This window comes from Galeopterus variegatus, unplaced genomic scaffold (assembly GCF_000696425.1).
Source record: "Galeopterus variegatus unplaced genomic scaffold, G_variegatus-3.0.2 Scaffold3374, whole genome shotgun sequence".
Classification (NCBI taxonomy): domain Eukaryota; kingdom Metazoa; phylum Chordata; class Mammalia; order Dermoptera; family Cynocephalidae; genus Galeopterus; species Galeopterus variegatus.
The window spans coordinates 202,617-215,685 of NW_007729485.1; the positions used below are offsets into that span (position 1 = coordinate 202,617).

At 45.9% G+C, this 13,069-nt stretch overlaps 1 pseudogene; it reads left to right on the top strand.

The window, feature by feature from the left end:
* The first annotated feature begins 11,981 nt into the window (after positions 1–11,981).
* LOC103600509 overlaps positions 11,982–13,069 on the top strand; it is a 1,913-nt pseudogene continuing 825 nt past the window's right edge.

Sequence of the window (13,069 nt, forward strand, 5' to 3'; positions counted from 1 at the left end):
TTGGCCCTTTGCCTGTGGGCAGCCGGGAAAAGACCACCAGTTATTGGAAACGTCAGCCTGCGCGTGTGCAGAGGTGTGTCCGATGTAAGGACATGGTGAGTCTGGTCCCGTGGGCAGGTGGCACCCACAGCCTTGCCACTGGGGATCCCGCAGTAGGATGCTAGTGTCCCTGCATTCACATCCCACTGCTGCTGGGCCTTTAGAATAAATACTGAGCTTATAAAGACCTAGAGAAACGCCTTCTCTGAACGCTCACCCGTCCTTCTGAATCCTGAGCAGGCAGTTCACTTTTGTGATTCAGAACACGGATTCCGAGTCAGAACTACTCAATTTGAATCTCCCCTGTCACTCATAAAACTACCTGCGTGACTTTGCGTGAGTCTCCTAACCTCTGTGCCTTGGTTTCTTTGTCAGGAAGAATGGGGTAATAATTGTAACTACCTTGTACTGTCGCTTCAAGGGTTAAACGTGAAATGCATGGAAACTTTATTTAGTACAGTCCCTGGAAGAGAATACATGTTGTTTTTATTTTGCAAATGCTTGTCTCTAAATTCTTATTGTGAAAATTTCCAAAATTATAGAGAGGTTGGAAAATAGTACAATAAAAACCCATATACTCTATATCTAGAGTTGTAAATTGTTAATATGTGACATATTTGCTTTATTTCTCTCTACGTACGGTATGAAAATTTCTCCAATGCCGTGTAAAAATAAGTTGCTGACACGTTTCACTCCTGAAAACTTCACCCTCTCCTAGTAGTAAGAACAGTCTCCTATATCGTGATGCCCTTCTCATAACTAGGAAAAATCAAAGTCATTCCATAAAGCCTTCTGATGTCCAGTCTGTGTTCAATTTGTTCCCGTTGTCCCAGGAATATTTGCATGGTGCTAAATGATCACCCTGAGGATTGCTCACTGAATACAAAGAGGGTGGAAGGTATCTTCTCCATAAGCGTTAAGACCATGACAGCAGTGTCTGCTGACCTGCACTACAAAGTACATACGACCACCCGAGGAGCACTGTTTGCAGACGTCTTACCTGTAATCTAATCAAGCCTCTAAACCTGTATGGCTCAGTATGGGGGCCATGAGCCACCTGTGGCCAGGTGTGAAATGTCACTAGAATGTGCTGTGAGCATAAGATTTGCACCTAGTTTTGACGACTCAGTATGAAGAAATCATGTAAAATATCTCATTGATAATTTAAAAATACTGATTTGATGTTTAAAACATAGTACTTTAGCTAGTGTTGAAATCCCAGTATTTTAGGTAGTGTTGAAATCATAGTATGTAGCAAGTTAGATAGAGTGTTAGTAGTTATTAAAACTAATTTCACCTGTTGATACGGATTGAATTGTGTCCCCCAAAGTTTCGTGTATTGCTTAATCCCCACTGTGACAGTGTTGAGAGGGTGGGAAGTCCTATTGTGGTAATTGAAAGGTGGGGCCTTGAAGAGGTGACAAGATTGTGAAGACCGTGCCCTAGTGAGTGGATTGATTCACTCATGGAGTCACGGGCGTGGTGGCGATGACTTTATAAGGACAGCGGGTGAGCGGGTCAGCTCTCTCTTGCTCAGCCATTCACAATGTGACACCCCGCGTTGCTGTGGAGAGTCACCCACAACAAGACCCTCAGCAGCTGTGTTCCCTGGACTTTGTGCGATGACTTTATAAGGACAGCGGGTGAGCGGGTCAGCTCTCTCTTGCTCAGCCATTCACAACGTGACACCCCGCGTTGCTGTGGAGAGTCACCCACAACAAGACCCTCAGCAGCTGTGTTCCCTGGACTTTGGACTTCCCAGCCTCCGAAACTGTAAGCAATACATTTCATTTTCTTCTAAATTACCCAGTTTCAGTTATTTTGTTATAAGTAACAGAAATGAACTAATACACCTGTTTTTCATTTCTTTTAAATGTGGGTACTGGAAAATTTAAAATGACATGTGGGGCCCACATCACATTTCTGTTGGACAGGACTGCTGTACACCTGACTTTCAGAAAGTCGGGGAATGGAGGAACAGCACAAGTGATATCACAGGAAACAAATAAAAGCAGGATTTGGTGCATCCCATGACATCCTTCAAAAAGGAAAGAGAGATGAAGTCGTAAAGGACACAGTGGCTCAGGGGAGGGACGTGTGTGGAGAGTCACAGGGCTGGGACATGGGGCTTGGAGGTTGTCTGTGTGGATGCTGAAGTCACTCTCAAAAGTGTCAGAAGTTGGGGTTTACACCAGAACCGGTGATAATTAAGTACATAATGAAATTTAAGAAAAGCCTCAACCTTCTTAGCCATGACCCTCCCGTGGTCTTTGCTCTTGGGCCATTAACCTTGAGTTGCTCTCTCTAGCTCTGGGCAACGAAGGGGGTTTGGGAACTAAAGAAAGACTTTTGGGGCTTCTGATGTGGACACAGTCCTACTGGAATCAAAGAGTCCACCGCGTCCCCGGAAGCTGGAGGCTGCTGGTGTGTAGATGTCTCCGCAGGGCGTGCAGGTGACTCGTTTCTATCGGCAGCCTCTGGGGAACCGCTCACTTTCTCAGAGCTCTGAAACAATCGCTTCTGCTCCATCTCATTTTAGAAACATCCGAAAACCAACCGATAGAGATGCGCTTTGTGCCAGAAAGCTCTGGGCTTTTCTCCATCCAAATTACACATTTACTGAGAATAGCTGTGTCTGTAATTTCCACAGAACATGAAAAGGTTATTTAAGAAAATTGATGGGCCAGGGTTCCCTGCACCTTTTGTTATATTCGTAATGTGTTTCTGTTTCTGATGTGGGGGTTTCTTTATTTTGGTAAAGTTTTGTTACTTTATTTCCATTGTAGGGTGTTGGCAAGAGATCTGTCCCTCCCCCGCCCCCCACCAGTAAATGGATCTCAAATCACAGATGTTAAATGCGGAAAACTGGAGTGCTGCTATTTTTTAGTGCTGGGAAAAGGCCTTTGGGAATTCCTGTGCTTATTGGCCCTTGAAGTTGCTGTGACTCTTGGTGACTCCGGTTAGCAGTTCCGTGCTCTGTGATCATGCACTGCCATCACAGTGCACTTCTGGCCGGAGATCACTCTGGTGTAAACATGCGGATCCAGATGACGAGGTTGCACAGTATCAGACTAACCTTGCGCTGCCGGGAGACATGCCCACCACGGACCCAGGGGCCGCCCACACAGGCAGGGCTCCCGGTGGCAGGTCCTGTGCTCTGGGGACATGATTTGACCCAGCAGTTTCAGAGACTTCACTGCACCAGCAAACCCAGCACCAGTTAGGTCTTAGAGACACTGACAGTGTCGCGATCACCAAACAAAAAATCATTGCCACAGATGAGATGCATCGACAGTGACTTCCATGTTTGACCTCATGACTAAGGCTCTTGCCAGTTCGAGGTCCGTGGGAAGTTGGATGAACCGTCCAGGCTGGGCTTGGTGAGGACGATGCTGGTACAGGGAGCTGCGTGGTCCTGGGGACATCTGTCTCACACGGCCTCTCCAAGGTCACACTTTAATGCGCTAGCCTCAGCTCTTCCTATAAAACTGTGTATAAATGAAACACAGTGAGAGATGGATACATTGCAAATTGTAAAAAAAACCACTCAGGAACTCCAATATGTTAACTCTTAATGGTGCCAGCTTACCTGGAATATACCTGACGGGTGATCCCAGCACACCTGTGACCAATTCTAAGGGCTATCTCCCCTTTCCTCCACTGTGACAGCAGTTTTAGCCTTGCTGCTGACACAAAAACTGCGTTTCCTCACCTACCTTGCAGCCCTGTGGCCATGTGGCCGTGTGGCTGGTGGGGTCTGAGCTGCAGTCACACTGCATTTCCAGGGGCGTTGCCTCAAAAGGGAGGGAAGCAGTCGTCCTCTGTGCTCCCTGGAGTGTGGCTGCCGTGGGCCAGGCTGATGAGGCACATGCTTAGGGGATGGTCGAGGGCCAGGGAGAGGAGCCCGGGTCCTGCTGGGGCACAGACACTGATCACGGCCCACTGACCTCCTCATGCTCCCCCACTGTCCTGGCAGGCAGAGACGTGTTTAGTTGTGACCTTGGGTCCCTTCTGGGTTGCAGTGTGCACCTCCTTCCAGCCTCTGCCCCCTCCTCTGGTGCAGATGGAGACACAGGTATGGGGAACAGCCCCACAGGGCCCTGGTGACCTCGCATTGTCCACACTGCCACTGGGCACAGGCTTACACTGCTGTGAATTTGAGTCCAGCCAGAATACCCTTCTGCCATCCTGGCTGCCATGAGGCTGCGTCCCCGGCTTCCTGCTCTTCCTGCTCAGCTGGGACAGTGTCCTGTCGCCTCCTGGTTCGGAGGGGGTGCAGGGCTTTCTGCTGTTAAATCAGCCGGCTGAAGTTTGGGGTTAACTTGGCATCCCACCACCCCTGCTGCAGTCCCTAACTCTTTTGTTTTGGGGTCATCCTCTCAGTGTGGGGTAAGGACCTCAGAGGGGCAGCACGTGTGGATTTCTTCCTTTCACTGTGCCCGTAGTAAACTGTCCCAATCAGAAAGGGTCTTGTTGCTTTACTGCTGAATGTGCCAGGCTGTGCACCCTGCCTTGGCCCTGCGCTTGACAAAGAGAGTCAATCTGGGTCCCATGCCACCATGAACGAGCTTCCTGGACAGTAGTCAGACCCTCAGCGACTGTCGCACTAGCAGGGAGAGAACCAGCATGCTCTGTTGTTGAGCCGCTGAGCTCCAGGGTTGTTTCTCCTGCAGCGTGGCTTAACCGACCTGAAGAGCAAGCGACCCTTTGTGGAGCAACATTGGCGGACAGAGCCACCACAGCAGGCTGGACATACACGCCGGAGAGAAACAGTCCTGTGCTGTTCAGGCCACGGTGGTGTTTGGTTTCTGTCACAGCCAGCTGGTCCTATATCCTAATGAACACCCACGAATCTTGACATCTCATTTGAGAGCTATTCCATAGTCAGCGCCCAATAAATGTTTGTTTACTGAACTGAGGTTTTAGCATTAAAGATGGGGATGCATCTCTGTTCCAAAATATAGTATAGCATTCTGGTGGCCAGAAGCCCTCTGCCAGAGTAGATGATATTCTCTGCCGAATCATGAGACATAAGCATGGACAAATTCTTTAATGCATAAATAAATGAATGAACGAATCTCTTGTTCACCCCTTCATCCATCCATCCATCCATCCATCCATCCATCCATCCATCCATCCATCCATCCATCCATCCATCCATCCATCCATCCATCCATCCATCCATCCATCCATTCACCCCTTTATCCATCCATCCATCCATCCATCCATCCATCCATCCATCCATCCATCCATCTATCCGTCCATCCATCCATCTGTCCATCCGTCCATCCATCCGTCCATCCATCCATCCATCTATCCGTCCATCCATCCATCCATCTATCCGTCCATCTATCCGTCCATCCATCCATCTGTCCATCCATCCATCCATCCGTCCATCCATCTATCCGTCCATCCATCCATCCATCCATCCATCTATCCATCCATCCATCTATCCATCCATTATCCATCCACTTGTCCATCCATCCATCCATCCATCTGTCCGTCTGTCCATCCATCCGTCCATCCATCCATCCATCCATCCATCCATCCATCCATCCATCCATCCATCCATCTATCCATCTATCCGTCCATCTATCCGTCCATCCATCTGTCCATCCATCCATCCATCCATCCATCCATCCATCCATCCATCCATCTATCCGTCTGTCCATCCATCCGTCCATTCATCCATCCATCCATCCATCCATACATTATCCATCCACTTGTCCATCCATCCATCCATGCATTCATCCATCCATCTAAACAGAAAAAAAAATCTCTGCCCTCATGGGGCTTACATTCTCGTGATGAATGGGGATTCATGTGCCATTCAGCTATAATTACAATGGCATTAAGTAAATGAGGCCATAAGAAAAGGAAATTGAGGAATTTGCCTAAAATCAGCGTTCTAATTTAAACATCGAATATAATTTCTTTACCATATGTCATAGCAGTAAAAAGTTGCTTAAAAAGTCGGTACAGGTCCACCTTTTTTGTCAGTGATCTTGTTCTGGTTTCTGTAATTTGTCTTTTAATGAGTGACATCGGCTGGTTCCCATTAATCCTCTTCCCATTCTCTTTCTCGTTAAGAGCTGCACTCAACGCATTCCGCTTTTGCAGAGCCTGCAGATCTCAGCCACCATTAATTTCAAGCTGTTTTACAGAAACCATTTCAGGAGCAAAAACCGTCATGATGATCCTTAAATTAATTTAATAGTTTCACTTTTATGTTGGAACCCAGTAATGCTTTTTGATGAACCAAATTGTGAATTCTTAGCTCTATGGCAGTAGGCATATTAGTTTTCATTTTATTTCTAACTTAAATGGAAACATCTGAATATTTTGTTCTGTATTTTAAGCCGCCTGATGAATATCACCAGCTGGCATTCCAACTAATATTTTATTTGACATCTTCATATATTTTGATGTACACTCTACTAATATTTCTTCCTCACCAGTCTCAACTTATTTCAAGTTCTTTGTATTTTCATTGCTTTTTTTTCAATATCTAACACAACTCTTCATGTGTAAGACACTTTATTTCTATTATAAAGAAGAGAAAAAAATCCTTCAAACCACAACGCTGTATTGCATGATCAGAGCTATACTTTAAAGGCAGCTGTCTCATTTGTTTCTACCGACAATCTGGTTGCGAGTACTGTCATTATTTATTAGATTAAAGCCTTTTTTATATTTACAATTAAATAGGAGGAGTCACTGTTTTTATTTTCAAAACCATGTAAGAAACACAAAGTAACATTGGCCCATAAATTTTTTTTTTCCTTTTTGTCTTTTTTCGTGACCGGCAACGGATCGCAACCCTCAGTGTCGCGCCCGTACCGGACCGGGACCGGCAACAGGATCGCAACCCTCGGTGTTGCGCCCGCACCTCGCTCAGCCAGTCAGCGGCCGGTCTGTATGTGGGATCCGAACCCTAGGCGGGAGCGCCGCTGCACTCCCAAGCGGCGCACTGCAGCAGTGCGCCACCGGGCCGGCCCTGGCCCATAAATTTTTACTTTACTTATTTTTCTTTAAAATAGAAGAGGTTAGAATTTTGCTTATTGACACTTAAAAATAATATTTATGAGATAATATCGATTCATATTGATCAAAACCAAATTATTCTGTTTGGGAAGCGTGACCACCTACGCAAATAAATCTTTATTAGTTCCTTAATTTTAACCTCCATCTCTTCCTGGAGTTCTGCTTTTAATCAGCAACATAGAATCTCTGTACTCCAGGTTCATCTCAGAAATCACAACTACGACCCTCTATAATTCTTGTTAAAATATGTGCAGTGGATTCCCTGAAGACAGTGCAATCCATTCATTTTCTGTGTCTGTCTCTGTCACACACACATATGCACACATGCGTGCACGTGTCTCAGTTGTAACCGGTTCTCCAGAGAGCTGTGAATTGGGCTGCGCTGGTTTGGCCTCACACAGAACTTCCTAAACTCACGTCTTACTTGACTTTACGGTGACTGCGGTTAACTCTGTGAATTGCAAGCATGTAAAACTTATCATGGTACTCACTGAAAAAATGTGGTTGAGGACATCCGTGACACCAGCCCTGTTCTCTTCATACTCAGGAGATAGCACGAGGTAGAAAAATTGGGGCCATCCTAAATTAATTTTTAGATAAAAAGGATATTACGACTCTTATAATTAGCTCTTTCTGTCTCTCTGCTTTGGCCACTAGAAATCTTTCATTATTTCTGTTTATTCCTGGCTTCCGATCAGGACAATATGGGATATAATTCTAAGGGGTAATCGGGCTGTAATTTCTTACCCATGTTTTCTCTTTACCTCTGCTTCTCAGCAATTTAGCCAAACAGCTTAGCGTGTAAGGCTCTAGGCTCAGACCTGACTGTTCCAGCTCTGCTGCTGACTGGCTGTATCACAGCACAAGTTATTTAAAGCCTCTCTGAATTTTAGTTTTTTCACCTGGAAAATAGAAATAATAATATTACCTACTGTAAAGGGCTGTTGAAGATTAGATGCAAAATGTAAGTATAAACTTTAGCATATGCCTACCATATGGTAAATGTTTAATAAGTGATTTTTTGAAAGTTACGTATTTTTATATACCTCTCAGAAAACTTTATAAAACAAGGCATGATGTCAGCAAACAAGTGAATAACTTTATGAGCTTTTCTTTTTCTACACTTGCTCAGACTGGAGAAATTTTTTTTTTTTTTTTTTAAAGATGACCGGTAAGGGGATCTTAACCCTTGACTTGGTGTTGTCAGCACCACGCTCAGCCAGTGAGCGAACCGGCCATCCCTATATGGGATCCGAACCCGGGGCCTTGGTGTTATCAGCACCGCACTCTCCCGAGTGAGCCACAGGCCGGCCCGTGGAGAAATATTTTTTTACCTGAAGAGTCACAGTGATGATTAGACGAGGGAGCCTGGGCTTTGGGATCAGATGGGTTTGGTGCTGGCGCTCCTGTGCAAGCTCCTCTGCAAGTTCCCAGCTCTGTGAATTTGAATGGAGACTCCGGCTGGCTCCCTCTGGCCAACTCACAGGCCCTGTGCTTCCCATCTCCACCTTTCTAGAACTGTCTTTCTTGGTTTTGGTTTAAAAAAAAAAAAAAAAAAAGAGACGTCAACAAAATTATAGCTCAGCCTTGTCTATAGCCCCTCTGTTCAGTGTGACGTCTCTCGCTCTGCCCCACCGTGTAGACTGTAGGGCCCCTCCCGGGGGTCCCGTGTGCTAACGCTGAGTACATCATACTGTTGATTATTCTGTTCTGGTGTTTCCCACCCACTGTGATGGACAACCTCTTGACTTTTCTGCTACGTCTCCTTTCAAATCCACATGACGGCCATGGAAGGCTCTTTGTACCTACTAGTACAATGTGACCCTGTCCCCTGGTCACAGTTAATTGGGCCAGGAGAAGGCAGCTAGTCAGGCCAGTGTTGTCCCTTACTCTGGTTATATCTGAGGAATCTGAGGGTGGACACCTGTCCTAAAACGCCCTGTCCCCTGGTCACAGTTAATTGGGCCAGGAGAAGGCAGCTAGTCAGGCCAGTGTTGTCGCTTACTCTGGTTATATCTGAGGAATCTGAGGGTGGACACCTGTCCTAAAACATCCCTTCCTAGGACTTTGGAATTGGGACTGAGAGAGAGAGTGGTCTCTACTCAAGTAACATGCAGACATGGGTAATACCACTGGCCGTATTTTCTACCATGCAGGTGGGAAGCTCAATAGAAGCCAATCTGCCAAGGAACAGAAGGTCACAGATGTTTTCCACAACAGCTGCTCCTCTGTACCCTCCCACCCCAGTGCACGAAGCTTCCAGTTTCTCCACATCCTTACCAACACTTACTTTCCACTGTTTAAATGATAGCCATCCTAAAGGATGTGAGGAGCTTTCTCATCAGGGCTTTGGTTTGCGTTTCCTTAATGGTTAGTGATATTGAGCATCTTTTCATGTGCTTATTGGCCGCTTGTACATAATTTTTAGAGAAACATCTGTTCAAGTCCTTTGCTCATTTTTGAATTGGGTTGTTTTGTTGTTGTTGAATTGTTGGAGTTTTTATATATCCTGGATATTAGTCCCTTATCAGACAGATGATTTTCAAATGTTTTCTCCCATCTTGTGTGTTGTGTGTTTACTCTCTTGATGGTGTCTTGTGATGCAGAAAAGTCTTTAATTTTGATGAAGTGACCAGTCACTTCTCTCTTGTTGCTTTTAAGATTATCTTTTTGTCTTTGGATTTTGACAGTTTGTTTATAGTGTGTCTAGGTATGGGTCTCTTGGTGTTTATGCAACTGGTGTTCATTTTGTTTCTTTGATTTGTAGACTCATGTCTTTCATAATATTTGAGAAGTTTTGGGCCATTATTTCTTCACATATTTTTTCTGCCTCTTTCTCGTTCTTTTCTTCTAGAACTCCCATAATGTGTCTGTTGGTCTGCTTGACAGTGTTCAAAGCTTTGTCCTTTAGACTCTGCACGTTTTTCTTCATTCTTTTTTTCTTTCTGCTTCTCACTCTCCATACTTTGAATTATCTTATCTTCAAGTTTGCTGATTCTTTTTTCTGCCTGCTCAAATCTGCTGTTGAGTCCTCTAGTGAATTTTTCATTTTAGTTATTTTATTTCTTTTCTGTTCCCAAATTTCTGTTTTGTTCCTTTTTACAATTTCTGCTTGTTTATGGATATTCTCATTTTATTCATACATTGTTTTCCCAATTTCCTTTAGTTGTTTGTTCATGTTTTCCTTTAATGATTTGATCATATTTTAGTTAAAAAAAAATCTTTGTCTAGTAAGTCTAATTTCTGTCCTTCCTCAGGGATGGTTTCTGTCAATTAATTTTGGTCCCATAAATTAGCCAAGCCTTCATACTTTTTTGCATGTCTTCTGATTTTTCATTGAAAACTGGACATTTGACACTTATACTGTGGTTACTCTGGAAATCAGATTCTCCAACTTCCCCAAAATTTTATGGCTTTTTTGGGGCGGGTGGTTGTTGAAGGCTGTAGGGGTCTGTTTGTTTAGTGACATTCCCAAACTATTATTGCAAAGACTGTATTCTTGTCGATGTGGTCACAAGCCTCTGTTCCTTAGTTTTGTTTAGCTACTGTTTTCACCAAGAATTCCTTGAATGCGAAGAGATTTTCCACTCTTTGCAAACGGACTCTGTGCCTGGGATCTCTTCACCTCCTAGCCACACTTTCACCATGTCTAGGGGTCAGTTCAAGACGAAAGCTTAGGTCTTCTCAGGTCTTTTCTGAGCATGTGTCTTTCCCTGGCCATGCACATGCCTCCCTACATTCTCCCATTGCCTTTTTTTTTTTTTTTAAAGCTGACCAGTAAGAGGATCTTAACCCTTGACTTGGTGTTGTCAGCACCGCGCTCTCCCAAGTGAGCCACGGGCCGGCCCCCTCTCATTACTTTTGAATGTTCTAATTTCCCAGAGAAACCCTCCATGCATCTTGCCTTAAGTAGTCTGTTGTATGTTGACCTGTGATTTTTTCTTCAGGCACCCCAGGGTTGTTAATTTAGCTTACACTGTTTTCAAGATTTTTGGCCTCATTGCTGAGTTGAGCAAAACAGAGAAAAGCAACTTGCATTAGTCCTTCAGGTTTCCTGCAGACAGGTTGTGACAGTCATGTGGCTCAGAATTACGTGACATACACAATAATTTGCAAATGGGGCTGCTCTGCTCCCTCCAGAACCAGGGAAAGTATCCCACACTGGGAACTTGGCTGTCGCCTCTTGAAGATTGCTGCTGCTTTAAGGCTGCAGCCACAGTGCGGCGGGGAGGCATCTAAAATCACCACAAACCTTCCTACAGTTCTGAAGTGTCTTTTTCTCGAGTCAGCACTTCCTTGGTTGTGGAAACACTGAAAGTCCTAGTTGGTCAAGTAAGACATCAGGAGGGAAGGGGCCGGACATGGCCTTGAAGAATGCAGGTTGAGGAGGCGGAGAGGCTGGGAGGCGCTCCTTCCATCAGCGCCTGGTCATGGTCTGCACTTGGAGGGGGCACGTGCTGACATGTCCTTCCATCAGACCAGCGAGGGAGGCAGAACTACGGGTCAGCAGGCTCGGGCTCCCTGCAAGTCTCTCAGGCAGCTCAGCTGCAGCAGAGAACTTCTCAGCTGGGACTTCGAGGGACAGTCCTTCCAACTCAGGCTGGTGCAGACACTGGCACCAGCTGGAGCCTGCCCAAGCCTGCAGTGCTCTGTGCTGTCTCCTGTGGAAAGAGCTCAGGAGCCTCAGCCCCCTCCCTAAAAGCAGGGTGACCTTGGACAATGCGCAAACCTGCGGTGCTCTAGTCTCTTCGTCCTTAGTGGAGGGGTTGGGCAAAGCTAGCTCTCCGCATCTTCTGAAGAGATGTTGACTGCCTGACAGGCTGTCTCCAAGGGCGCAGACAAAGACAGCATGATCAGGTGCACTGGACACACCCGAGGTGAGTCCAACCTGCCCAGCGATGCCGCAGGACCGCACTCTGCTCTTCTCCCGGTCGAGTGGAGCTGCCCCCTGGGGAGGGTGGAGGTAGGTGGTGCCCCGAAAGGAGGCAGGGCTTCAGTGGGTTGCATCCTTGCTCTGCCACTTACTAGTTGTGTGACCTTGGACAAGTTACCCACTCTGCTGAGCTGCTTTCGGCATTGGTCCAGTGGGGATACAATATGGACCTTGCTGGGCTGTGTTGGTTAGAGTTCATGTGTGTCTAGACCCTGGCAGAGAGCGGGCAGCCCTGGCACCCCCTCTTACTCACCTAAATGGAACGTGTCATTCCCACAGGCACAGGACCACACATGTCTGTCCAGGAAGTTGGACGGCTAACCCCACTCACTCTGGGCAGCAGCCGGCAGACTCTCTGTGATGGTACAGGGATAGGACGTTCTTTTTCATGGGTTCTTCCAACTTTTCTTGCTCCTGTGGGATTCCTATGCAATGCCAGACTTAAACAGGCATGACCGTGGAACCAAAGACACAGCCTTCGAATTATCACTGTGCACAGACCCAAGCCACCCCAAGTACCCTTGTCCCTGGCTGGCCTCAACTTTGTAAACCCACCCTGTGCAGACCATGTACTTCTCAGGACTTCTGTGAGGACCATGCTAGATATCCCCCCACATGCATAAATGCTGAGGAAACAAGAGAATTTCTGCACTGGTGACAGAGAGGGACGTACCAGCTTCAGACCAGTGGCCGCCCTGATCGAGAGGAGTGTGCTTGGCAGGGATTAAACTCCCTCTTTAATCGTTGATGCTGTTTCTTTGTTCCTTGGCTTCACCCAACAGTGTCTCAGAGGTTCTACAAGATAAAAGTCCTCGCCGTGTAGAAATGACTTGAGATCACAGAACAAGTAAAAGCCTTCACATAAGTTTTAGTTATTTCTATTGAATATGTGAAAAATAACAGAAAAAATGTCATACAAATGAATATAGTTCTTACACATAGACTCAGCCTAGACTCAAAGGAGGAAGAAATTTGCTGTATCTGTGTATTTCTATCTGTACCCATATCTGTCTGTCTAATCTTCAGAGAGAGAGAGAGAGAGAGAGAGAGAGA